The sequence below is a fragment of the Giraffa tippelskirchi genome, chromosome 10, assembly GCF_054371585.1.
Source record: "Giraffa tippelskirchi isolate mGirTip1 chromosome 10, T2T-mGirTip1v1.2.pri, whole genome shotgun sequence".
Classification (NCBI taxonomy): domain Eukaryota; kingdom Metazoa; phylum Chordata; class Mammalia; order Artiodactyla; family Giraffidae; genus Giraffa; species Giraffa tippelskirchi.
Genome location: NC_137284.1, coordinates 13,982,959 through 14,010,549, shown reverse-complemented (window position 1 = coordinate 14,010,549; position 27,591 = coordinate 13,982,959). Strand labels below are relative to the sequence as shown.

General features: G+C 49.3%; 1 protein-coding gene and 1 long non-coding RNA gene across 5 annotated transcripts in view; one reads left to right on the top strand and one right to left on the bottom strand.

Moving 5' to 3' along the window:
• NTM (neurotrimin) overlaps positions 1-27,591 on the bottom strand; it is a 961,781-nt gene that overhangs the window by 654,006 nt on the left and 280,184 nt on the right. The window lies entirely within an intron of this gene.
• LOC145524875 (uncharacterized) lies at positions 13,980-27,050 on the top strand. 2 transcript variants are annotated; one of them, XR_014067910.1, is made up of 6 exons: positions 13,980-14,136; positions 17,120-17,260; positions 18,684-18,953; positions 21,672-21,932; positions 22,290-22,395; positions 26,131-27,050. It is a non-coding gene; the product is annotated as an uncharacterized LOC145524875 (long non-coding RNA). The 2 variants fall into 2 exon arrangements; XR_014067909.1 differs by lacking the exons at positions 17,120-17,260; positions 22,290-22,395 and having other exon boundaries at positions 13,990-14,136; positions 26,131-26,532; positions 26,638-27,050.

The following is a 27,591-nucleotide window of genomic DNA, read 5'->3' as shown; positions in this document are numbered from 1 at the left end:
CGTAACAAACTAAAAATAAAACTAGTATATAATCCTACAGTCCTATTCCTGGGCAGAGATCCAGAGAAAACCATAACTTTAAAAGACAAGTGTACCCCAGCAATCATGGCAGCACTAGGTACAATAGCCAAGACATGAACGCAACCAAGTGTCCATCGATGGAGGAATGGATAAAGATGATATGGTACCTGTATACAATGGAATATTACTCACCCAGAAAAAAGAATGGATTCATGCATTTGCAGCAACATGGATGGACCTAGAAGTTGTCATACTGAATGAAGTTAGTCAGACAAAGAAAGAGAACTATCATATGATATCCCTTCTATGTGAAATCTTAAAAAAGATACAAATGAACTTATTTACAAAAACAGAAATAGAATCACAAATGTAGAAAACAAACTATGGTTACCAAGGTAGTAAGGGGCGAGGGATAAATTGGAAATTGGAAGACTATGTTTGACAAATACACACTACTATATATAAAATAAATAGGTAATAAGAACCTACTATATAGCACAGGGAACTCTACTTAATACTCTGTAATGGCCTACATGGGAAAAGAATCTGGAAAGGACTGGGTGTACGTATATGCACACCAAGATATTTGGTTAAACCTATGTGAACTCAGGGCTTCCTTGGTGGCTCAGACAGTAAAGAGTCTACCTGCAGTGCGGGAGACCCAGGTTCAATCCCTGGGTCAGGAAGATCCCCTGGAGGAGGAAATGGCAACCCACTCCAGTATCCTTGCCTGGAAAATCCCATGGATGGAGGAGCCTGGCCGGCTACAGTCCATGGGGTTGCAAAGAATCGGACATGATTGAGTGACTTCACTTTCTTTTCCTTCTTTCTTTATGTATATGTATAACTGATTCACTCTGCTGTACAGCAGAAACAAACACATTATTGTAAATCAACTATACTCCAATTAACACACATAAACAAGTCCATTCATAATATGCCAGGTGCTAGAAACAGCTAAGGGAAGTGATAAACAGTCGTGGAGACAGGGTGGTGTGTGACTGGGAGGCGGCGTGATAAGGCACCGCTGATGAGACTGGAGGAAAGAGAGACAGCCCACCTGCCCCACGTGGGGCAGCGGTGTAAGCAGACAACCAGCAAGCACCAAGGCCCTGGGTGAGAGCGAGTCTGCTGTTTGAGAGGAATGGCTAGGGGTTCAGTGAGCGACTCGGGAACCAGGATGAGACCAGAGGCACATCACTAAAGGCGAGAGCACAGAGTTAGATTCTGGCTGATCCTGGGCCTTCCAGCCCAAGTCTCCCATCAGCCCCACATGTCTCCTCCAGAGGCTGGCCGCACCCCCCGACCCCTGCAGCCTTGGCATGAATTTCTGGGGACAGTGGGCACGAAGGACCTAGTTTGGTCGAAATGTCCCAGCCCCTCCCCAAGCTGGGGGATCTCGTCAGGTTACCCAGCTGTCTGACTTCTGCTTTCTCATCTCTAACACCGGCATCTTAAATCCTTCCACACAGAGATGCTGTGGGAATTAAGTGAGATGCCTATGTAGGTGCCCTTCTCCAGGGGATCTTCCTGACCCAGGAATCGAACCGGGGTCTCCTGCATTGCAGGCAGATTGCTATCCAGTCCAGTGTTCTTGGGCTTCTCTTGTGGTTCAACTGGTAAAGAATCCGCCTGCAATGTGGGAGACCTGGGTTTGATCCCTGGGTTGGGCAGATCCCCTGGAGAAGGGAAAGGCTACCCACTCTCATATTCTGGCCTGGAGAATTCCATGGACGAGTCCATGGGGTTGCAAAGAGTTGGACACGACTGAGCGACTTTCACTTTATGTAGGTACCAAGGAAAGCCAGCCCCTACCTTGTAATTTCTAGGAAGCTGCTCTTAGCCTGAGCTTCCTGCCTGGGTGGGTCCTCGTTCTGCCCCTGAGCAACACCCCTAGTCTCACCGGTGTTCCCGCAGACATCAGCTCGCTTGCGGTCCTCCCTCGGGGCAGCTCGGCAACCTTCTGAGGCTCCTTCTAGAGTTTCCTCACACCAGGCCCTGCCCCTTTTCCCACCTCTGTCTCTCCTCCTCTCCTCTTCAGGGCCACCATGCCCGAGAGGAATGTGATCTCCCCCGGATCATCACCTGGGCTGGATTCAAACTGCTGCCTCCCGATACCTCCCTAGTCTCTAGGAAGGTGGGATGTTGGGACAAAGAGGGTCCCCGGGGGATGAGGGATGGGATGTGGGAGGCAGGGAGGCCGCAGACCCCAGCCTGGGCTGAGCCCAGAGGTCCAGCTTCAAACCCCAAGCTAAGCAACCACTCGGCGTAAAGAAAGCCCATGCCCCCGCCAGAGGACAGGAGACTGGCAGGGACTGAGCCCCGAGGGGAGGCTGTGCCCACTCCCTGCCCACTCTCTGCACCCTGTAAGCTGCCCACAGTTTGTAGGGGGTGAGTGGACTCAGGCTATCGTCCTGTGATCTCTGTCGTCTCCAGTCACCTACTCAGAGTGACCCTCCGTGACCACCCTGGAAGAGTGGGTGGAGCCAGTGCCAGGTGCAGAGAGAGGGAGGGCGTGATGGAGGTGTTGATGCAACTGCCTACTCCTTGTCCCAACACCCAGGGGTCCTCCGTCTGTGTGCCCTTGTGTGGGTGTCTGTGTGTGTGCACTGTGTGTGTGTGTGGACGAGAGAGGGTTGGGGGAAGGTGCTGTCCTGTCTCTGACGCTCACATGCCTTTCAATCGTGTTCTCTGCACACGGCAGGCCTGGCTGGCAGGTAAGATGCACAGGAGCCATGAGCCCAGACACGCCCTCGTGCACAGTGTGGGGATGCCAGGTCCACCTCCCTCTGGGCCGCCAGGAGGGAGCAGAACCCCGAGAGGAGGTGAGTGCAGAGTCCAGAGGGAACATTTCTGATATGCTGGAGGGAGCCAGTTTCAGATCCAGCTGAACTGGGTAGCTTTCTCGCGTAGACACTCAGCAGAGGACCAGAGACTGGCGTGAGAAGGAAGGACCGTTCCCAGCGCCGGGGCCTGGAGAGGAAGTGAGGGGCGGGTCCTCCTCGCCGGGCGGTGCTGAGGGCCTGCAGCGCCACCAGCCGCCACCAGAGGGAGCAGCCCCGCTCACCCTCACCGAGAGGCTGAGCACAGGGTGTCCGGCTAGACTCTGCAGCTGTGTTCAAACCGCCCTGAGCCGAGACGGGGGCTGAGATGGGGAGAAGGGACCACAACCAACCTCGACTCCCTGAGCGCCCGGCCTCTGTGGAGTTAGGGAGACAAGCGCACACAGAGGAGGGACTGGGACTCGGTCCTCCTCGGGCCCTGCAGGGTGTCCCCGGAGGCGGGCTCACAGTGCCTTGAACTGCAGCGGCGATTCTGTGGTGACAGACTCTTAGATCAGTCCTCACAACAACCCTTAAGATGGGCATCACCCCGTTTCTGGGTGAGAAAACAGGCTGCCCAGACGTATGGCCGGCCAGCAGTCATGCACCCATCTCTCAGTAGCTGACAAGGGACTCGAGATCAGAAACCTGCCAATGGAGTCAGAATTCAGCACGGCGGTCCTCGGGTCCTCGTAGCCTGCGAGGTGGCTCAGCCGTGATGCAGACGCTGAGGCCGGAAAGAGGGGGTTCCTGGTGTGGAGGTTTGCCTCCAGCCCTCCAGCCCTGGAAGTGGTCTCCCCAAGAGATGTCACCTGAGATGGGGGATATGAGCTTATCCACTGAGGTCATTGACCTCAAAGCTCCAGCTGCAGTGTCCACGGAGGGAAAACACACACACACACACACGCACATACACACATATGAGCTTCCCTGATGGTTCAGGCAGTAAAAAATCCTCCTGCAATGCAGGAGACACAGGAGACGCAGGTTGGATCCCTGGGTAGGGACAATCCCCTGGAGGAGGAAATGACAACCCACTCCAGTATTCTTGCCTGGGAAATCCCATGGACAGAGGAACCCGGTGGGCTACAGTCTGTGGTTCACAAAGGGGTCAGACATGACCGAGCATGCACTCACTATGCACACACACGTACACACGAGTGTGTACTCGTATGTGCCACAGGAGGAGTTGGAAATACACTTCCTGACTCTGACACTTCATGATTGTGTGACTGTGAGTGCATAACGTCACCTCTGACACCTCTACATTTTAACAGAAGGATCCTAAGACCTTTCTGAGTTCTCATGAGCATCGGTGAAATGGATCAGGACCTTGTCACCCATGTCGTCAGCCTGTCTTTTGTCGGTGGAAAGATTTGAGCCAAAAAAATAAAATTTAATCAGAGAAGTGAGAACTTTCAAAAACAAAGGAAAACAGTCAAAGGAAATCAAATAATAAGAGCTTAGTCATTAAGCACAATCAAGGACCTTTAGTTCCTTCTCAAGGGCTATAGATAATATTCTGAGCCATATCCTGTGAGCTGTCCTTAGATACTGAAACCCCACCAGGTGGAGAAGTGAACCACATATGACTAGACTGTGGCCATGACAGAAACTGCTGTAATTCTGAGAACTGGCCTCAAGAAATGGAAACAAACTGATCCTAGAACTGAAGATAAACTGCACCTAAAACAATCACGATGACACTGATCAGACTGCTGATGACCAATTTCAAGATGACTGTCAGAGTTGACTGCTGTTTCTGCAAGTAGCCCCCTCCCTCCATCTATAAAAGCTCTTGCCTACTGTCAGTGAGGGGGAGTCAGCCTTTGGACAGGAGTCCACCCCCTCTGCCCCAGGTGCCGGCACCCAAAATAAAGCAAACTTTCCTTTCCACCAACCCAGCCCCTTACTGGCTTTTGAGCGGTGAGCAGCCGGACCCACTCTCCGTTACATCGGGGCTTCCCTCCGCAAAGGGCTTGGCCCTTGGTGAAGGCTCAGTCCCCATGGCCAGTTCTTGTGCCCCAACCTCAGAAGGTCAAGCTGAGCAGAGGCACCGCTGGTCCCAGGACAGGCTGGGGATGCTAGGTCTAGCCACAGGGCCAGCAGCCCCACCCGGTCAGCCCGCTCTTGTTTTCAACCTAGCATTTTACAGACTTTTCAATTTCCCCCTCTGATTCTGGCTTCAGGCTGCCTTGCTGGTATATTAATAATAAATTACAATGTATTGCGCAGGTCTAGCTCTTTGCTATAGTTTACTAAGCACTTTTACCTACAACATGCCACTTAATTCTCATGACTGCCGCAGGGTGAGGAAGCCAAGGGTCTCAGGAGGCGGGGGATGAGCATAAGCACAGAATTCACGCCTTGGCCGTCCCTCCCCTGCCGGCCGGGATGGCTGGGGCCCCGGCCCACCAGTGCACAGGTAGCCCTCTGTCCTGCTGACCCTGACCAGGTGTGATGCTCCAGATACAGAGCTGTCTGCTGGACATCCGAGCTACATTTGAAAAGCACCAGGTACTACCAGTCCGTCTGTCGTCTTCAAGAACGTCAGTGTCAGGATGGATGGAGGCTAAGGAGATGTGAGGATGCGTCCAGCCATGTGGACAGTCAGTGGTGGGGACCTTGTGTTAGAGAAGAGACTGTGAGACAGACTGTGTGTGAGGTGACAGTGGACGCGGCCGATATCTACGTAAATTTCCTGAACTTGATCACTCCTTTGTGATTACATAAGAGAACGTGTGGTTCCAAGAAGCTGCAGAGTCAATATGGGTGAGAGATGCTCATATGCTGTTCGTGTTACTCTTGTAAAGGTTCGAAACTCTAAAAAAAATGTGCAATGGGCAGATATCTCGAGCAAACATATGTCTCTGATAACCAGTGTGCTGCCTGAAGACCCATCAAACTTAGTTATAGAGATAATTCTGTAATTCTAAATCATAGAATCGTGAAGCTCATTTGATCAGATCCTCTTGCCCTTTCCCATGCATGCACGAGTATGTAAATGCGTGTTCACACCCATGCACACCCAGTGCTGGAAGAACTCCAAAGCAGTCCTTCACCTCTGTGGGCACCTCTGACCTTTATGTTTATTTTATATCGAGCTAATGGTTCCCATCACGTGAGCCTATTGGTCTTGGTTCTACTGGACGTGCTCATATAGAAAACAGCTCATTCCAGAGTATTTGAAAACAGCAGTGTGTTCTCAGCATCTCCTTTTTATCAGTCCCTCTCCATAGTTTTGCATGTTTTAGGGCCAACATGGACCTCGTAGCCTTCCCAGAGTCTCCTGTCAAAACTCAAATTCTGGGGACCTCTCTGTTGGTCCAGGGCTTCTAATACAGGAGATGCCAGTTTGATCCCAGGTCAGGGAACTAAGATCCCACAGGCCATGGGGCAGGCAGGCCCGCGCGTCGCAACTAAAGAACCCTGCATGCCAAAAAAAAAAAGAGCAAAACCTCAAATTCCCCAGAATAGAAATGGGCTCGAGCCCAAGGCTCTTATTACAGACGTTGGCCGTGTCAGTGTCCCCAGACTGAGTGATACAAACCAGCTCGGTAAGTGCCTAAGAGTCAAACCAACGAACCAAGTTTCTCTGCTGGAGTTCTCACCCCATCACTAAAACAGTAGAGCAATCAAAACTCTCGCAGATTGCGTGTCTGGGTCCAGATTCCGGCTCATCAGGAGCCAAGTCAAGGTCTGAGCTTTTCCCTCCCAGAGCAAGGCCTTTCCTGGGAGGGTGCTGGGACTGAAAACACACTCCATTCAAACTCTGAGTCACCTTCATAGGAGAGGCCATGTGAAGCCATGGCCTATCTGCTGACTGGCGGGCCTGCTCCTGAATCAAGTCTCCAGGGGGATGTCAGCAGAGGTGGGACTGTGGGTAGAGGGGGTGATGAGCGATGCTTGGGCTTCGGGGCTAGAACTGGGTGTGGGCTTTATCTCCTCCAGGATTCCTTAGCTGTGAGAACTGAGAAAGCCACTCAACCTCCTGGGGCCTCAGTGTCCTCACCTGTGACACTGAGATAAAATGATCTCCTTTCCAGGGCTGTGATGAAAAATTGAAGAAAGTAAATGCAAAGCTATGTGGGCTTTCCAGGTGGCGCTGGTGATAAAGAACCCAGCTGCCAATGCAGGAGAGGTAAGAAACATGGGTTCAATCCCTGGGTGGGGAAGGTCCCCTGGAGAAGGGCATGGCAACCCACTCCAGTATTTTGCCTGGAGAATCTCCTGGACAGAGGAGCCTGGCAGGCTATATAGTTCATAGGATCCCAAAGAGTCAGACACAACTGAAGTGACTTAGCACTCATGTGGCCCTTAGTAGGCACTCAGCAAGTACCAGTTGTTAACGGATGTGGCCACCATTCCGGAAACGTTATAAATGATGCAAATTTGGCAAAGGTCCACTCTGCGTTTTCAGCTATGTAAGAAACAAATTAATTATGATAATAACATCAACGAAAGCACATCATAGTCAGTAATAGGAATTTTAAAATGTGTTGGGAAAACAACCCATGATATATTGGGAAAAAGCCAAGACAACCAGTAGACAAACTGTGGCCAAACAGATGAGCTTATGTGCTGTTTAATACACTTAATGAAACAGTGTAGCTTCCTAAAAGTGCTGTCTTGCCAAACCGAAACATCCCAAGGGCTTAAACAGAAAAGATGAACGACTGTTCATCTTATACAAGAACTGAAGTCTATGTGAGATGGTCCCATTGGCAACCAGACGGTGAGAGTCGTGGGTGAGGGTTGACGTTTGCTTAGTTCACAGGACTAAACTTTTTAAAGATGGTACAGATGAACCTATTTGCAGGGCAGCAACGGAGATGCAGACGCAGAGAACAGACTTGTGGACACAGTAGGGGAAGGAGAGGGTGGGATGAATTGAGAGGGTAGCCTGGAAACACATACATTACAATATGTGAAATAGATAGCCAGTGGGAATTTGCTCTGTGACACACGGGGGGTGCTTTGCAAAAACCTAGAGGGGTGGGATGGGGTGGGAGATGGGAGGAAGGTTCAAGAGGGAGGGGACGTGTATACCTGTGGCTGATTCATGTTGATGTATGGCAGAAACCAGCACAATATTGTAAAGCAAATATCTTGCAATAAAAAGTTTTTAAAAAAGATTAGTTAAACTTTAAGTCTTGAATCTAAAAAAATAAGAGAGAGAGATTCTTCCTACAGAAAGAGGGAATGCAAAGAATGGTAACTTTTCAAACACAGTCCATAGTGGGGTGCTTTTTTTTCATGCAGTAAGTGAGTGAACTGTATTAAGATGCAGATGAAAGGAAAAAACATAAGAGCAAATACCGCCAACCGTGCCCTGAATTCAGAGCTCAGGGTGCCATCCGCCCACCAGCATTCTTGGGTGCAGGTCTGCGCAGGGAGTGAGCTTAGGTGTCTGATGATCACAGCCCCCGGGAAGGTTCCCTCTCTCACCACTTTCAGAGGCAACATCACAAGTCACAGACTGGAAGTCAGCCTGGGAATCACAATGGGGATGTTCTTACAGCAGGGGGAACAATAGGTCTGGTTCTGTTACACTGAGCTAACACCGGATTCATCAGCAAAAGAGAAAGCCTGTCATAATAGCAGGGAATGAGCTTAATGCAATGAAGCAACCCCATACAAAGAGTCCCACCACCCCCAGACTGATCAGTGATTCTCCAGCTCTCTGAGGCCTCCGCCTCTCTCAAGGACTGTTGAGGCGTCACGGGCTGTCCCACTGGGAGGGACCAGAAGCACCATCCATTTCCAGTTTGTCATTTTTCAGGTGATGAAACTCAGACCCGCAAAGGACATGGAGCTGTTAAGTCACAAAAGACCATACCAAGCTCTGGAAGGGCTTACATTCCTACTATAGCTTCCTCTTCTCTGGGAGCATGCCAGCCAGCCCAGGAGTGGCCAGATGTCTTGTCTGGAGAAGGGAGGCTTTTAGGAACGGCTCATTTTTTCAATTAGGATCACTTTCTGGCTCTAATTCAAGCAGGGCCCAAGCAACTCCTGCAATACACGGGCTTCTATGGGAAACAGAATGTGGAATGTGGTGTGGCAGTACTCAGTTTGACCACAAGAGGGCGCCAGTACCCTATGCTTGGGGACTTCCCTACCTGATCGCCCATACGGCATGTGTATATTTATTTTCAATGAGGTCAGGAGTATCAAGGTTGTAAAATAACATATTTTCACTTGTTTTCTTCCTACATCTCAGACATGGCTTTTCTGAAGTCAATTATCTCCCTGAGATGCTGTTCTCCCCACCCCCGCTCTCTCTGCGCTGCCTTTCAACACATCAGAGTCTGACACCAACAGACCGAATTGGGGGTGGGGGTGGGGTGGGGATGTAATTTCCCTGTTCAGGTGTTTTGTTTTAAAAGGCAGCCTGCAGACGTGAGGCCTCTGTTCTCCACCCCCGTGGGTGAGGCCTAGAGAGGTGAAGGCTGTGGTGGTGCCTGGGAAGGAGTCGGGGGTGAGCGGTGATGCTCTGGGTGAGGGATGGAGGCGTGTTTCTGGGGAGGTCCCGACAGAGGCCAAAAGGGGAGCAGTGGGCAGACACCCCCAGAACGCTCTATGTTGGTATCTGGTGCTGCACTTAAATGGAGGCTTTGTCCGGAGCTGGCTGACCAGGATGGTGAGGGGGCAGGAAGAAAGAACACGCATATTCACACACACACACACTTACGCAGCACACACTTTCACACACACACAACGGGGTGATGGCTTGCGGCTTTCACAAAGCACAGATCTGGAGCCTGGCTGACACCTGGGATGCACGCGGTCCAAAGGCCACACGCTCCTTTCGGGGCAGGCCGCCCCCAGCTTCCGTGTCCTCCGAGGCACCAGGGATGCCGTGGATCACTCCAAGCCCCACCCGCTGCTCACTCAGGACCCCTGAGCCCGCCCTGGACGAGTGTGCCCTGGATCACCAGCAGCACAGTGGTCGCTGGGTCACCTTCTGGTCCATCACGTCACAATTCATCTCAGAAACGCCAGTGGGTTTCTGACCCTGTCCATCTCTCATCTGTCTAGATCTATTTTTAGGCTTCAAATAACAGTAGCATTTTAATCAAGCGTGTGGTGATCCTCCCTGTTCTGAGGGAAAATCTGGTCACACAGCCTTACTTTCAGGGCTGGGAAGAGGCGGTCGGAGGGCGTCCATGGGTATTTCCATTTCATAAACCTCTTCTGAGCTCCTACCAGGTAGCAAGGGAACTAAAACCTGAAGAGGATCATGTCCATTTCCTAAAAGTTCTGGGAATCTAGTGGACAAGAAAAATAAACACCAACACTGCTGTCCCATTAAGGCCATCTTAGAGCTATGGGGACAAAGATGGGGAACTGGGGTTAGAAGGGCATGACGCCTGAGCTCAGTAACTTCTGCCATCAAAGGTGCCACATTCTAGAGTCTCTGGACCTCAACCTTCAAAGGGGCCTCAGCTCCCAAACTAAGAAATAACACTGCCTCAACCAGCCTCCCTGTCTTCATTCAGGACTGGGCTGTCTGCATTTCTGATGTCGTTTTGATCAGCTACTGTCGATTAGCAGCATTTCATCACCCTCTGGTGATTTCCAGATTTACTCCAGCCTTAGCTTCTTACACCTCTGACTCCTGGCCAGTCTCACAAGCCAAGACGCTTGCCAGCCCTGTCATGTCGCAGAGATGCCCTGTCCAGGGTGGGCTCTTGTGTGTGTGGGGGGGGTGTGGTTGGTGAGGGTCCCATGGGCCCCACACACCGCACCACCAGTTGCAGAGTTCAGAGCGATTCCACCGCCTCCTCTGCAAAGCCCAGAGCTGACAAGCCGAGTGCAGCAGGAGCCATGAATTAGTCCCCTGAACATGCAGGTGATTTAGATGGAAGGAGATGGAAGGGGACAGGTGCCCGGCCCTCCATAAATACTGTGCAGCCGCAGGGTGGGCTGCGGAGGGGAGAGAAGCCAGATAAGACCCCTGGGAGCAGAGGGGGTGGGACTGGCCTTCCAGGCTGATTATGCCTCTGCCTAAGGGGGCAGAGACAGCTCCACCTTGAAAGTCATAAAGCTGCTGAGGGCAGAGCTCACCTGGAGAGGCAGGGAGCCAAGCCCTACCCAGCAAAGCCTTCAGCAGCGCCTTCTATGGGGGCCCTGGCCTTTTGTGTGGAGAGAGCAGGGGGACGTGGAAGGTGAGATACAGGTGATGGGCGTCCAGAAAGCTGAGCAGAGAGAAAGGTCAGAGAGGAATGGGAAGGGGACCAATGAGGGAGAGCTGAAAGGGGAGGGGCTGGGGTTCTAGCACTTTGGGGACCCCCGGGCCCTCAGGGTTAGCATCTAGCTGGACACCTACACAACCTACATCTAACCTATGACATCTACACAGGTCCTCGGGGAGGGGCTGCGATCTCCACTCCTTGCACTGCCCGGGCAGGTTCAGAAACATCTAGTGACCTGCAACGTCTGTAGTGGCTCAGGTACCCACATTGCTAGGCCTCCCAGCTCCCAGCAAGAACAGGATTTCCTTCTTCCTTAAGGCTGAGTAATATTCCAGGGTATGGATATGCCGTGTTTCCTTTACCAATTAATCCCCCATGGACATTTAGCTTGTTTCCACATCTTGGCTACTGTGAATAATTCTTCCTTGAATACTATCCTAAGTGAAATAATCCGGATGCAGAGAGACAAATACTGCACAATCTAAAATAGTGGACATCACGGGGAGGCGGTTGTGGGGAGATGCTGACCAAAGAGTGCAGTTTTGGTTATCAAGATGAGTGAGTTCCAGAGACCTGGCGTACAGCAAGGTGACTGCAGTTGATGGTATCCTATCCTGCACTTGGAATTTGCTAAGAGCAGATCCTAAGGGTCCTCATCACACACAACATGGTCACTGTGTGAGGTGATGGATGCCTTAGTTTGATTGCAAGCATCCTTCCACAACGTATTCATATGTCAAGGCATCAGGCCGTACACCTTCCATAGATATAAATTTTATCTGCCAATCACACTTCAAAAAAGACTTCCCAGGTAGCACCAGTGGTAAAGAACCCGCCTGCCAATGCAGGAAAACTAAGAGATGCGGGTTCAATCCCTGGGTCGGGAAGATCCCCTGGAGAAAGGCATGGCTACCCACTCCAGTATTCCAGTTCATGAGGTCGCAAAGCGTCAGACACAACTGAAGCAACTTAGCACGCACACAGGCACACACAAAGCTTAAAAAAAAAATCAAAGCTCATTTTGGAGCAGTAAGAGGTGGGTGGAGGGGAGGAAGAGGGGGCAGTGGCCCTGGCAGTCCTTTCCCAAGCTGGGTCCCTTCCTTCTGTCCAAACAGGCTGATGCCGGAGACCTTGTACAGCCTCTCACACCCCCACGACCACGGAGCCAGTGATGAGCTGACAGAGAAGCTGCCCAAAGCAAGCCCTACCTCCCCGACAACCCTCCTACACCTCCCAAAATGTGCAAGAGGAGAACAGCCACAGAATCACAGACAAGTGCAGGCATTTGTTTTTTAGTGGAAAAAAGAAAGAAAAAAATTGGATTTTGGCAGCAAGATTTTTTTTCTATATTTTCCTCCCCCATGGGTTCACTTTGCGTAAAGCCCAAGAGCCCAGTTTTTGTCCAAAGGGGAGGCTGAAAGAGGAGAGGGGACGTTTGGGGGGGCATCCATCTTCTCGGATGATGCAACCCAATGTGATCGCTTAATAGCAACTTGTTTTAATAGCCTACAAATGAGAAGTCGGAGACAATTAAAATTCATTCCCAATTAATTGGTTTTTTCTTCTCTCATTACCAAGAGTCGCCAGTCAGATAACAACCAAGCCTTAGAAACAAGGCTGTCTGCAGCCTCTGCTTCAATGGTGCCACCTGGAAGGAGGCTCGGAACCTTCCAGCCTCTGGGCTTCACACTCCCCAGTCTGCAGCAAAGGATCCCCAGCCCCTCCGTGGGCAGGAGGGAGCAAACATCCTTAGAAGCTCAGGAACCTCTAAGCCATGAAGTCACGGACAAGTTTATTACCGGACGCTGCCGAGGACTTTTTTATAGTTTTTAATTCCAGCTTATTTACTCTTGAGAGTAGTGGCCACAGCAAAGCACATTTATTACTGACTCAGTCTCTGCTCTGGTTCCGGGCGAAGGCCTCCTCCCTCTCCTCCCTTCCCTTCTGGGCGCCTCCCAAAATTCCAGGTGATAACCAGCCTGAGATGACAGCCCCTCAGGGGCCTGGCACTTGCCCCCTGGGGACATTGGCAGGCAGGTGCCTCTCTCTCCCTCATCCCTGCTCCAAGAGAACTGCCCCCAATGCCCCACATCCCTGCCAGCTCTGCAGCCTTGAAACTACATCACAACACTTTGCTGACGGCATTCACCCAGCACTTAATAGGTGCCAACCTGACTTAACCCTTCCAAGAGCCCTCTTAACCAGAGACCTCACTTTCAGCGGTTCTCTGATCAAACAAACAAATAAGCAAAACAACAGGCTAAGTAAGTTTTCAAACACACAGAGCCAGGACTGAAAATTAGCTGACCCCCGTTTCTCTATTTCCTGCACAGTTTTGATCTCTCGCTCTCCTTTTAGGATGCTGGAGTCACTGGAAAAACCCTGACCTTGCCTTCTCTCTCTCTGACGTGGGAGAACAGTCGCGGTGAACTCCTAGCCTCATCTGGCTCCAATAGCCCCAAGCGGACGGCTCTGAATGGCCAAGCTGGAGAGACAGAGCGGCTGCCGGCACAGAGAGGCTGGGCTGGGACCAGACCCTGAGACTGCAGGAGATTTGAGAATGGGCCACTTTGGGGAGCAGGGCTGGTCCCCAGGCTCCCACCACCAGCCGGTCTCCCCAGGATCAGAGTTCTCAGTGAACCTTTACTTTATTGTTATTGTTGTTGGTTGAAATGCCTGTGATAACTGGGAGATATTTCTTAGGAAGCCAAATAATGGGATGCATTTCCAGCCTGGCTTTATAATTAATGTTTGCATCATTTATCTTTCGTGGAAAGATTATTCTGACTAACGAGGTTCTGGGCCACTAATTCATTACACTGCCTTGTCACTTCCTGCTCCTTCTTATTACCCAGAAATAGACTCATTAGTCAGAGTTCAATGACAGGGAGAAATTGTCTTCGTTAATTTAATTCCCTCACTCATTCTGGGCCCCACGTTTGTCCAAAATTGGGGACGAGAAGGGGGAAACATTCGTTGTCTCAAGTCTTTGCTTCTGTCTCCTTATCCCTTCCACCTTGCTCCTGTTCAACAAGAAAAAGGCCTGGACAGCTGAGAGAAGTGGCCACCCAGGCACTGCCCTTTCTCAGCGCAAAGCTGTAAGTGATCGGTGAGGGGACATAGTCCAAGGATTTAGACACTTGTAACACAAATCGAGGTGCTGGGCTTTGTTTGTTTTTTTTTTTTAAACCTCAGTTCTCAATTTGTAGTACTACCTAGAAGGGAATTCTTAGGAATACCCAGGCATCATCTCTAATAGTAAATATATATATATATATATGTATATATATTAGCATTTACTATATAACTTAATATAATATTGACACATAATTATATAGAATATTGATATGTTAAATATTATTTGTTACACATTATGTACAGATTGTACCCAGGCAGGTATAGAGATATGACGCAGTATCTATATGATGCTGGGAGGTAGACAGACATGAATTCGTGTGGGTGCTGTGTGTCTTTACTGCAGATGCTTCATATCTCTGAGCTGCACTTTCTTACCCACAAAACAAGAATGCCAATAGCTATCTTTGTTATCTTGAGGACTGAGCTCCATGAGTGTGCTAGGACTGTTAAGAACTTGGAGGAAAGCTGCTCTTGGAGTTAAACTAATCCAGACTCAGGCAGTGGGAAGGGGAATGTCTTCAAGCAGAGCTCCAGACCTGGGGCATGTGGAAATGGCGAAGGAGGCCCCGGCCCACCCAGACTGTCTGAGCAGAGATCGCTGGGCTCAGGGCAGGGGCAGCAGTGGGAATGTCAACTAGGACTTCTCGGCTGTCACTCAGCCTCTGCCTGGAGGTCACGGGCTTCTCCCCTGTCAGGGCGTCAGAACTGTGTGTGCTTGCTGAGTGTGTTTACTCATCCTGAGATCCGCTGACCTGGGAGGCTGTGTTATAGGCAAGGCTCCATGTCCAAATAGATCAGGACACTGGCAGAACAATTGACCCCCCCCAATGCCTGTGTGTTTGTGGCTCACCATGTGTTCACCGTCAATATCTCACCCTCAATGATGTAAATAGTTATAAGTGAATACTTCAAACTTGGCCACAATTGTTTATAAGTTTCATTTAAATAGAGGAACCTGGAGATGAATGGAGGCAGGCTGGGGATGGGGTGTGGACCTGTCATGACCCGTGATCAAGGCAGTCCTTCTTCCCAAGCCAAGAAGGTTGAGATTGACAAGTGTCAATCAAGGGGGTGATGAGTGGGAAGTTCACAGGTCTCCATTCAGACCCTGGCTTAGAGGCTGATGAATTCAACAATCCCAGGCACAGAGCCCTGAGACTAGCCTTGTTGTTTTTAATCACCCGATAAAAAGGCCAGGTTAGGGAGGGAGGTGGGTGGGGGGTCCAAGAAGGGGAACACATGTAAACCCATGGCTGATTCATGTCAATGTATGGCAAAAACTATTACAATTGTAAAGTAATTAGCCCCCAACTAAAGTAAATAAATTTATAAAAAAAAAAAAAAAAAAGGCCAGGTTAAATGAAGTGTCCTGAGTGAACGTTTAGCACAATGCCTAGCACACACTAAAATCACAATATTATATATACACTTAGTTTTTATCCCTATCACTATTAAGAGAAATAATAAGAAGTAGAGAACTGGATGTTGAGCATTATGTTACAATATTTGTTGTTCATTATCAATCAGTTCTCAACACAGCAGTTAGATACATGTCAAACCCATTCTACAGATGAGAAAAGTGGGGACTAAAATGGTAACTAGCCAAAGGTCAGGAGAATAGGGGGGCGGGATTTGACCTGTGAGCCTGCCTATTTTCTGCACCCCATGGGAGCTTCTATTGTTTCCAGACACCTGTGCTGTTTCTTGCTCTGACTGGGTTCTCTTGCCTGGTCTGCTATAGGATGTGACTCAGACTGGGTGGCTTAAACAGCAGAAATTTACTTCCTCATAGTTCTGGAGGTGAGAAGTCCAAGATCAAGGAGTCTAGGGAGTCAGTTTCATTCTGAAGCATCTCCCCTTAGCCTGGAGATGGCCATGTTCTCCCTGTGTCCTTATCTGTGCAAGTCTGTGTCCTAATCTCTTTTTGTAAGAACATCAGTTAGACTGGACAAAGGCCCACTCCTATGACCTCAGTTTACCTGAACTACCCCTTAAAGAGCCTGTCTCCAAAGACAGTCACATTCTGAGGGACTGGGGGTAAGAGCTTCAACATATGAAATTCAGAGGGGACACAAGGTATCCCGCAATAGTGACCACAGAGTCCCGATAAAGCTCTGTGTCCTTCACTTGCCTTGGGATCTATTCTTGGCTTTTCACATCTGTGCAGTGACTGTGTATCTAAAATTTCTTTTGCCCCATGGTACTGAAGAGGCTTTTCCTCTGAATGCTCAGGCAAATGTCAGGATTGAGAGCCCTCGCTCCAGAGCTGAGAGGTGGAAATGTTGTGTAAGAGAGTGGCTGCCCCAAGAGTCAGCCTTCAGAGGAGGTCCTCTCTTAACCCCCCTGAGGCCAGGAGGGGCTGTGTGAATGCCAGTGGCAAACACAGAAAGCACTGGGAGCCCAGTTTCCCCAACTGCATGTGGGGTCCCCAAACATCATCTTCAGAAAGCAGTAGCATGGGTCCTGTTCCTGGTGCCAAGTAGATGCAGGAAGGGCATTAGGGCTGGGAGAACCAGGCAGCTGCACGAACTCCAAGTGGGTGCTGAGTGGCCTCAGTCCCTTGTTCACTTCTCTGCTTTCAGTTGGTCACGAAAGATGGTGACCTGTGTTAAAAGGTGGCTTTTAAATATTGCTGGAAAAAGAAAATGTTCTAATCCGAAAGAATGATGTAAGAGAGCCAAACCTACCTTCCGACTAACTCCTTCCTACAATCTTTGGCTTTGGGGGATAATGAACTTCATCTCATATCCACTCGGTTAGTTTTGTTCTACTAAGGTGTTCAAATTAACATAAAGGAAGGAGAGACAGGAATGGAAACGCGTGGCCTGCACATTCATTTGGTACCTGGCACGTGGGGGGAGGCAGCTGGGGAGAGGGGGAATTTAATTTCCTGGGGCCCACATGTCTCTGAGTGATTGGCAGGCTAATTTTGCTCTCCACTAGGCCTGGTATTGAAAGAAAGTGAAGACTCAGGAAGCTGCCAAGAACCGTTCTTTACTGTTGGCAAAAATTCTAGACTTCATCAGAAAAATCAAGAACTCAGGTTAGAGATCTGGGGAGCCAGGATGGAAGGGGACTGTTCAGGTAAGGATAATGGGCATGTATGGTTAGAGCATCCTTTCCCAGGTGCCGTTCTCTGATGGACTTTCCTACTTAGATTTTGAAATAGTGCTGTACTTGATATGCCTGTGTCGTGATGTGAGAGGCTCAGAGAATTAAATCAATTGCCTGGAGTCACACAGAGATTTAACGGCAGATTCAGGCCTCAAACCCCAGTTCTGCTAAGCCTGTACCCAATTCTTTTCCATTGCTCTGTGCTGGCTCCTCCAAGGCCATGTCCAGAAGGTGCCTGCTTGGCCCAGAGTTGGATTGATCTAAAGAGCTAGAAAGGAGAAGCCCAGTTTAAAGGTTTAAAGGTTTCCCTCCCTGCCACCCTGTCCTCTTCTGGGAGAGTTTAAGTGCTCTATGTGATACACAACAGTTAAAACCACGGCTATCACAGTGAGAGAGGTACAGCATCAAATTCACGTTCAAGGTCAAGTGACCTTGGGCAACATCATCTCGCTTCCTCATTTGTAAAAAGAAGATGATAACACCAACATCATAGGATCATTTTGAAAATAAAATATGAGAGAGAGAATGGTTTCGCATGGTGTCTGAAATTCATGAAGGTTAGCTTTAAAGGAATGTCACAGAATGGTCCTTGTCAGAAATGTGGGACTTCCTGCTGGCCTCAAAGGAGGCCTTGCAAAGGTGGTAGAGGAGGGGCTGTGGAATTTGACCCCTCATACTCATCACTGCCTCCTGACACCCAGAGATCTCAAGGTCCAAGAAGCACAAACTCCATCCAACAGCATGTCCCTCCTCCCAGATCTGGTGCGGATGGCCAGAGTGGTCAAGGAAGGCCTCAGAGCCCAGAGTGGAGAGAAAAACAGGGAGGGAGGTCAATGCTGGACCCCATGGTTAACTGTTGCCCACCTGTCCGTGGGGCACTCAAGACGGGAAGGGGGGCATACAATAGATCCCAAAGCCAAGGAAGAAACTGGCATTCAGGGAGCAGGGTGTGAAGTAAATACAGCAACTGGACCAGGCGATGGGGAGGTGATGGGGGAGAGGAACAGAGTGTATGGGGTCTTGGGGAACGAGAGAGAGAGAGGACAGAGCTGGTTCTCAAAAAGATCTTTGCTCCTTGTCACCTTTCAAAGGCAAAATTGCAGCTTGGTGTGTTTGCATCTAAAAATATGCATTTGTGCATTGCTTGTGCAAGTGTCGGCATGTTTGGGGATGTGTGTGCATGCAAGCAGTGCCCGTTCATCCTCCGATTCCACAGGGCACGTGAGTGCTGCCAATGTGTTTTTTATAAGGCAGGTGCAAATGGAATTTTATCCTCCTGGTTCCGAGAGTCCCAGCATATGGAAACTATTCAAATACATCCATTGTACTTATATACCCTGTGGAAATGTTTCCTGTGAAATTAACATATACTCCATTACCTCCTTATTAACAGGAAATTCCAGGGCACTGACTTCATCCACTCCAACAGCCTGACTTCTCAGGGGTCCTTCCCTCTGAGCCCACAAGTCAAACTAAGGTGTCCAAAGGGGAAGCCTGGGGGTGAATGCAGTCCGTTCCCACCCACCCAATATCTGCCATCTGCATAAAAAGCAGACTACCGAGATGAAGAAGGATTATGTCACAGCCCTTATTCTGTTGACAAATTCTAAAAGAAGATGAATTTTCCAGCAAAGTCAATCACTCAATCAACCTTGATCCAAAGGTAAAATCTGCTTTTTGTGAACAAGGGGCCTTAGAAAGCCCTCCAGCTTAGAACCCCATCTTGTGTTGCCTGCCAGGCAAGATGCTAGCGTTGCTTCTTGACTGCAGTTTCTCTGCATTTTCAAAGCAGGGCAGGGTGAACAAAGCTCTCTTTTGGACTAGAATCCCAATAGATGCAGCCTAATTTTTCCCATTTTGCAGGGCAAATACCAAGAAGTTTTCTTGGCCTGTCTATAGCATTGAAAGTGCAACTGGGGTATCTGGGAGTTCAGTGAGAATATAATAAAAGACCTCAAGATTAGGATAGGATGTCATGAAAAGAGATGCACGGTCATTTTCCATATAGAATCAATTTCAGAGAAGGACGTTGTATTTTGAGTTTTCTTTTTTTGTTTTCTTTGTTGAAATGGAGGAAAAGAGAATTAACCCACGATGTAGCAAACATTTAGACATGGCATCAAATAGCTTAAATAACAAATTCTAGTATTTTTGCCTCTTTCTAACATTTCTAGGGTCTTCAGATTTGCCTCCTGTGTGTGGAGGAGAATTTTTCCCTCCGAGTGCCACAGATTGAAGTGGTTTCTACCTTTGTCTCCTTCCTCCCAACCTCCCCCCTACCCAGTCAACTCTGTTTATCTCCCTTAATTGGGCATGATAAGACCATGCACTTTAAATATTTTTATTGAATTGAGCTGTGTCCTCCACCTAGATTAACAGACCGCTAAACAGAAGGCTTTACATTTCCTTCTTTCTTTCAAAAAAAAAAATAGACAATGTATGTCGACAGAGCCGTCAATCAATTATTTCAGTGGATCATTCGCAAGTTATAGGAGAAATTAGAAGTCGTTCCGCTTTCATCTTAGGGGAGAGGAATTGAATTTCAGGAGAGTAGAAAACCCAAACTCATCTTGAACTTCAAAACACCTTCCCTCAATGACCAACTCATCTGTAATAAGTCAGCCTCCAGCTTTAAGACTCAGCTTAGCTGCAGGCTCAGGAGAAAAGAAGTGCTGCTGTAGCCTCCGAGACCACAAGGAATAGAAAAATACGTCTGCAGTAACTAAACAGACCTGGTGATTTAAGTAAATGATTCTTAATGTGCCAGAGGATCTCGGTTTCCCCACAATCTCCCTGTCCAGAAATTTCCATGCCGTTTGCAGTCCCATCACAACAGACATGTTCACCTTCCGAATTCCTGATCCTCCTCCGGGATGTTCTGTCTATCCAGACACAATCCCATCCTTCCCTACCCACTCCACCAGCACCCGACCAGCTGCCCACCTCAAAGCAGCTGGTACATGGAACCAGGACACGAAACCAACCCCTAACAGGCTGGGAACCGCTCCAGGGAAAGACTCCTTGGAGACAGCCCCGAGCATCCACTTTAGAGAACAGACCTCCTTCCAGGAGCAAAGCCTTCTACATCTCAGAAACCACAGCCAGGGCCCGGACCTCCAGTCCTGGGGAAAGGCATCCACCGTCGCTCCAGGCGCCTCCCCCTCCCTGTCTGCGCGAAGGACGGCGATCTCGTGGGCACCTACCTGCACCGCCCTCGACGGCCACCTCTTCCCACCTTCCCCGTTTCTTTCCGATCATTTTATTTTCCACTTTAAAACCATCCAACTTTGCCTTGGGGATGAGCAGAATGAAATGTCACTTACCTATAAAGAAAGAAACAGAAGAGAAACCCATGCATCACATTACACACAAGGTCTTTGAAATCAAGGCCAGCCTTCCGACTTTGAAACCAGAACAGTGAGTGGGTATTCTTTCTTCCTCCCACCTTTCTATATTTAATGAAACTCGGGATTTTGCAAGAAGCCCACCCCTGGGGCCCAGCCTCCCCTCAAGATTTCCTTTGGTTTTGAGGTGGCTCCCTGTCCCTCCCTGCCACCCTGGCCCTGCACTGCCCACTCCCTCTCTTCATTGAGGAAAGGGTGGGAGGATGAGAGAGGACCAGACACCGTGGAGGCCAAGGGAATGGGACGTGGGGACGAGGTTGTGCAGTGCATGGAGCCTCTCCTCTTGGGGGAGGGGGGGGCGGGCGTGGGGACTTGGGGTCAGGGCTGGTGGCCACCTAGCTGGGGGTAAGGCTCAGAGCTCCCCCAGGATGACTTTCCTTGGAGGGCCTGGAAGGTTTTCGATGACTCTGTCTCTGGATTTTTCTGTCTCTTCCTCGCCCATTCCCCTCCTCACTCCTGCTTCCTGGGGTGAATACACCCAAGGTCTCTGCCCCCCTCTTTTATGACATAGTATCCAAGGGTCACCTTGTTGCTCAGGGTTCAGACCCGCTTCTAGAGGAATCTCTAGTTATCTCAGCACCGTGAGGCCTGATGAGACCCACGTGGGTCACTTTCTCTGGTCCCCTGCATCCAAGTAGGATCTAGCCTGGTCCATCCACATCCTAGGGGAACCTCTGTCCATGAACAGGATGCTGGGTCCTCCCTTTGCCTGGCTCCTGGCCCCCAAGGCACCCACCATTCACACTACAGGTTCCTCACAGCTGAGCGGGCCCCCTCCCTCTGCCGCAGGGAAGCCCCTCTGAGTCCCTTGTTCTTCCCAGAGCAGCAGCTCATCACCGGAGATCCCAAATCCCCTCACATTGTAGATAAAGTCGACTCTAGTGGCCTGCCACTGTCCTTTTCTTATTATGCCTGAATACCTCACTTCTTTTGAGCCCCTTCTTAGAGATTTTAGTTTTCTGTCTTTTCCCCTCCAGGCTTCTCTGAGAACCTCCTTGCAGGACACCCCCAGAGCTGAAGATTGAAAAGTAACCACATGTCTCCCAGTTGATGAATTCTAATGCTGCATTCATTCCCCAAAGAACTTTCCATTCAAGAAGCTCTGCTGAGGTCAGAGTCGTGGTCAGATACCTTCAGGAAATATGTTCCCTCTCCCTGTGAGCTTTGTGGCTACATCAGTCTAGTGAAGACTTGGAGAAGGTCTGCAGTGAAAAGCCAAGCTTAAATTTTTCCTATAAGTATTTGATGCAGAAACTCTTTTTCCTATACACAAAATGGGCTTCCCAGGTGGCACTCATGGTAAAGAACCTGCCTGCCAGTGCAGGAGACGTAACAGATGCAGGTTTGATCTCTGGGTCGGGAATATCCCCTGGAGTAGGAAATGGCAAGCCACTCCAGTATTCTTGCCTGGAGAATCCCATGGACAGAGGAGCCTGGTGGGCTACAGTCCATGGGGTCACAGAGTCGGACACGACTGAAATGACTTTGCACTCACGCACAAACTAAGACACTCTTCTTGGCTTCAGAAGGATGGTTGTGTTGTTGCTGTTTTTATGGGTGCTACACTATGAATAACTGATGGGGTTGTATCACAGGCTGTGGCCAGGAGCCCGGGAGAGAATGCTCCTCCTCCCTCCACACCCTGTGGGAAGCACAGCCCAAGACCTGCCTACTGGACTCCGGCTTCACCCCTCGCCCACTGTGAGAGACCCACCAGCGTGCTCTGCCGTCACCCCTCCTTTGAGAGGTGGAGAGAGTCCCACACCCCCTGCAGGCTCCACCAGCATGTGTGAGGCTGTCAGACTCTTTATATGTTCAAATGTGCGCTGTAAATTGTGAACAGTGAATGGTTTTCAGGACTTGGTATCCAGGACTGCTGTCCTTGGGTGGCAGTCCTGGAGAAACACAGACAAACTGGTCTCCAGCTGCCCCCAGGAGCTGGTGCAGCTTTTGCCCTCCCCATGGGTGAGAGATCTGGGCTGATGTGCCCAGTTTCCCTTCTCCCACTCCGGTCCCCAGGGAGGGAACTCATCCTGTATGTCTTTCTCCATATACAGTGTCTATGCCCAGGAGCTTCCCTCTGTAGCACAGGAATGACTTGTCTGTCTTCTCAGTGTTGACCCCTTTCAAAGCTTGTCATCCTGTCTCCTCTCTGCTCCGTAGCATTGCAGCTGGGCTAGCTTCTCAGTATACCAAGAATCTCCAGGTAAGGGAAGGAGAAAGAGGTGCCCAATCAGAGCTGGGAAGCAACACCTTGTCTGAGTCGTTATTACTGTTACGGGAGGACAAACAGGCATTAAAATAATACCGTTTCAGTGTCAGCACATGATGCAAGGACTGTTCCACTGTTGATGATGGGGGAGGCTTTTGCAAGGAGTTGCTGTTGTTTAGTTGCTCAGCTGTGTCCGACTGTTTGTGACCCCATGAACTGTGGCCCACCAGGCTCCTCTGTCCATGGGATTCTCCAGGCAAGAATACTGGAGTCAGTTGACATGTCCTCCTCCAGGAGATCTTCCCATCCCAGGAACTGAACCCACCTTACATGTATCGGCAGGTAGATTCTTTACCACTGAGCTACCAGGAAAGCCCTTCTGTAAGGGGGTTGGGTGCAAAATCTCTGTACTTTCTGCTTAATTTTGCTGGAACCTAAAACAGCTCTAATACAATCCAAAAATAAGGCGTATTAATATAAAACTCACACTATCTAAGTTTTCATTTATTGGAGAGAACACCCTCGAATAGCACAGAGGTTAGGATCAACCATTCTCCCCACAGTCAAAACCCTCATGTAACTTAGAGTCGATTGTCCATGTCTGCAGGTTCCACATCTGGGGATCCAACCAACGTGCAGATCTTGTGCTTCTGTAATGTTTTGTTGTTGTTCAGTTGTTCAGTCGTGTCCGACTCTTTTGAGACCCAATGGACCATAGCCCACCAGGCTCCTCTGTCCATGGATACTGGAGTCGGTAGCCATTTCCCTCTCTAGGGAATCTTCCTGATCCAGGGATGGAACTCAGGTGTCCTGCATTGGCAGGTGGATTCTTTACCACTGAGCCACCTGGGAAGCCCTCTGTAATGTTTACTATTGAAAAATAAAATTCATGTATTATTGAACCTGCACAGTTTAAACCTGAGTTGTTCTAGGACCAACTGTATTCTTGATGGCAATCTATGTCAAGGCCCAGAAGTCTTTCCTGCAGGACAGGAGAATTCTGGACTGTCCTCAGAACACCTTTTACTGGGCCATGTGGAAAGAATGGGGAAAAAATAGGCCAACGTCCCTGCCCTGGGAGTTTGGAAACTCCACAGGAAGAAGGGAACAGAGCAAGTTTGGAAAATACTCAGAAAACTGTGTGTACTGTCCCAAGTGCACCTCCCCTCCGGCCCCTCATCTTTGAGAATTGCACCTACAATTGAAAACCCAGTTGGCTCAGTGGTAAAGAATCTACCTGCCAATGCATGAGATGAAGGTTCAATCCTTGGGTCAGGAAGATCCCCTGGAGAAGCTAGTATTCTTGCCTGGAGAATCCCCTGGACGGTGGAGCGTGGGGGGCTACAGTCCATGGGGTTGCAGAGAGTCGGGCACGACTGAAGTGACTGAACAACAAGTGCCGGGAGGTCTCCGAGGTCACCCCGTACTGGCCCCCACGATGTACAGCCCTTCCTCTGAGCCCCGTGGCTGCTTCTCGCTCTGGCTTTCAGTGTTTCTTCCATGTTGTCATTCATCAGTTGTCCCCACTCTGCTGCTACATCTTGCCTCTGAAAACCTGCCAATACCTGGCCCAGATTCTACTGCAAAATGAGTTATAAGAAGACTTTTTGGTTCTCAGACCTCTCTGAATTTGGAATTGCAGATAAGGGACTGTGTATCTATACACAGCAGACCCTGTGATAGCTCTGGGGCTGCAGATGAAAGATGTGATCCCTGCCTCCTTGCAGTCTAGACAGAAAGCAGACGAGGAGGCTGAATTACAATGTGGCATCAGGGCTGACCCCACGGGGTGGGCATAGGGTGCCACGGGAGGACCGAGCACCCACATCTTTCATTTGGGTGCCAAGAATAATATAAAGGGAAGGAAACAAACTGGAATTTGGTAGAAAGGATCAGGGAGGACTTCAAAAAGAGGCTGGCCCTTTTTGAGCGGCTCCAGCTACAGAGCTGCATTAAAAACCCGCTGCCCACCTGTGTGCTCCATCCCTCCACGGCAAGGGCAGGCTCACCTTCATTTTCTGCCTCCTGAATGCAAAGTTCTTCTTTTTTGTTTAACTTTTTTATACTTTATTTTTTGGACTCACCATGTGGCCTATGGGATATTAGTTCTCCAACCAGGAATCGAACCTGTGCCCCCTGCCTTGAAAGCACAGACCTTATCCCCTGGACCACCAGCAAAGTCCTTGCAAAGTTCTCCTCTGATGAACTCGCATGCTCTCTTTTCTGAAGGAGAGGAGCTAGTTCTGCAGACCGCCTTGCTTGAGACTGTCTCCACTCCAGGCTCTGCAAGCCCAACCCTTGTCAATGACTTTTCTGTCTGCTCCTCAGAGCGCCTTCGTAAAACCACACATGGTCACAGCCCAACTGTGGTGACAGTTTCAACTGCAGAGGGGCTTCTGCTCATCCCCAGTCCTCATTGTAACCTGAGTGTGAAGGCGGCTCTATTTTTTTTTAATCTATTTTTTTATTGAAGGATAATTGCTTTACAGAACTTCGTTGTGTTCTGTCAAACCTCAGCATGAATCAGCCATAGGTATACATATATCCCTTCCCTTTTGAACTTCCCTCCCATCTCCTTTCCCATCCCACCCCTCTAGGTTGATACAGAGCCTCTGTTTGAGTTTCCTGAGCCGTACAGCAAATTTCCCTTGGCTATCTATTTTACATAGATAATGTAATGTAGGTTTGTAAGGTAATGTAAGGTAGGTAATGTAAGTTTCCATGTTGCTCTTTCCATACGTCTCACCCTCTCCTCCCCTCTCCCCATGTTCACAAGTCTATTCTCTATGTCTGTTTCTCCATGTCTGGAAGGTGACTCTGTTAACACGTTCGATCCCACATCTAGGATGCCCCTCAGGCTTTAGAGTTCAGAAAGGATGCCTGACCCCCAGCGTGGCTCACGGAGCACCAAGGACTCAGGCAAATCTGAAATGTACACATTCCAAAGCAAGTTCAAGTGCTTTCCATGGAAAGGGATCTTCTGCCAGGAGAAGAGCTTATCCTGACGGTTGCATACTTATTCCAAACTTGATCCAAAACTAGCTGTTGTCTAGCCCTCCCTCGGATGGCCTTTGGACCTCAAGGGAAGGACTCTAGCAGCCAGGGAAGGGCAGGCTGGACTAGGTCCAGCTCCAGAGCTTCTGGCCCCAGCCTTCTGACCTCTGGAACCCCTCAGGAGTAAAGCACGGGCCCTCCCCAGAGCTTCCCTCTCTGGCTCTTTCCAGGTGTGGACAGTCAGCGGTCATCTTGCCCCGAGTTGGACTGCTACACACTCGTCAACACTACCGAGGGGTGATCTTCCAAACACATCAGCTGCAAGAGTGGGTCAAGCACTCAGCAAGGAGGTGAGCCCCCACCTGCGTGGACTTGGGTCTGGGCCACCTGCCCAGGGCAGAACTGAGACTGGACCACCATTTTGCATCATTTTGGTTTGTGGCCACTGGCAATCTGAGTGGCACCTGGACACTGAGCTTCCCAACAAATGCCTTTGGTTGCCAAGAATGCATCATCAGAACCCGTAATGTGTTATCCCAAACCTTTTCTTCCTGGAAAATCCTCACAACCATAGGGCCTCTACTCCTGTGCTGTGCAAGGTCCTTTCACGCACCTGCTTACTATCACATTTGGTAAGAAGTCTTAGGACATCAATAGTCTTTTATGTGCCTGCTTCACACAGGAGGAAACTGATGTTAGCGCATCAGTTGCCCAAGGTCACAGCCATTATCTCGTAGGTCTGGGACTCAGCGGCAGACCCTGACACTGAGCCCCTATTCTGAGGATGCTGACAGAGGAGCCCCGGCAGGACAGAACTGCTGAAGATCACCTCCGGCTACTCTGAGCCTGTGGTTGACTGTTTATGGAGCTTGTCAGAGCAGCTGCCCTAGGCAGTCCTTCCTTGTGGGCTCCAGTGTGGTTTTTATACTCTCTTCATTTATCCTCCTTCTGGGGGCAAACATTTAGACTTATTAGCCCTAGGCTGGATGCATATCCAAGAAGCCTATGGAAGTCAGTGAATAAGCTTTATTCCATGGCTCCACCAGAGCATACCGTGTAAAATTAACCATGAATGTCTCCAACGGATTTGGGTCCAGATAGTAATAAGGAGTTAATTCTCAATAAATCATTTTATTCACTGGCTGGTATTTATTCAACTTTTTTTTTTTTTTTTTTACTAGATATACTTGCCTAGATTTTGTGTGGTGGTTACTAAGTGTTAAATGAAAATCAACTCATTATCAAAAATGTATTTACTGAGGATTAATTCTGCAATCACCACCTACGCAGAATCTATCAAAGTAAATCCTCAATAAATGCATATTTGGGAGCTTGAATTGTTTTTACAGAGCAACTTAAAGAAAAATCTTTCCAGGGGAGTTGGCAGTTATAGAGGCCAGGAACTAGAGTTCCTTGTTGGGATAACTAAAAAAAAATGATAGCTTTCATGGTCTTTTTCATATACAGATTTATAAATCACATTGTACCAAAAAACAAGTAACAGAAAAAAAGTAGGATTTCTTATCAGTAGATTTAAATTTACATGTAATTTATTGATGATGAATGGTGTCTAAATGCCTGAAAACATTCAGAGTTGGCACTGGAGTTACCTCTTGGCTCCAAAAAGTAACTCATTTATCATCCCAGAGGGACTGTAGATATTTCCTTGGAAGTAACTAACAGAATTTCCC